We start from the raw sequence: 371 nt of genomic DNA, 5'->3' as shown, positions 1-371 counted from the left end.
AACAACTATCTCCACATTAATGATGGACAAAACAACTATCTCCACATTAATGGTAAAAACAAAAACTCCACTTGAGCTGTATTTGGGTAAAGTGATGATAATATAAGGACACATTCAAGTATCAGATAATTTCCTGAAAAGTTCATATTTTCGATATACTGTAGTTGGTTTCTGTCTGACAGTGTATGTATGTATGTATGTATATATATATATATATATATATACATACATAAATATCCCATATATCATGTAAATCACAGTGTGTACATCAGTTGTTTACTTTATCAGAGTCACATGATGAAATTGTGGAATAATTAAATGACTGAGAAAATAAATGTAATTTCTTTTTTCCTAACCTGTTTGACTGGACT

The 371-nt window shown here is 28.8% G+C and overlaps 1 protein-coding gene across 1 annotated transcript in view; it reads left to right on the top strand.

Moving 5' to 3' along the window:
* Positions 1-168, top strand: part of LOC311033638 (serum response factor-like) — a 38,065-nt gene extending 37,897 nt beyond the window's left edge. The window contains exon 10 of the mRNA XM_084041233.1: positions 1-168. This exon is cut by the window's left edge and continues 1,868 nt beyond it. The gene's annotated coding sequence lies outside the window, so the exon portion shown is untranslated.
* Positions 169-371: the final 203 nt, after the last annotated feature.

This window comes from Gymnoscopelus microlampas, assembly GCF_963454915.1.
Source record: "Gymnoscopelus microlampas genome assembly, chromosome: 2".
Classification (NCBI taxonomy): Eukaryota; Metazoa; Chordata; class Actinopteri; order Myctophiformes; family Myctophidae; genus Gymnoscopelus; species Gymnoscopelus microlampas.
The sequence above is the reverse complement of the archived record's forward strand: the minus strand, read 5'-3'. Positions and strand labels throughout refer to the sequence as shown.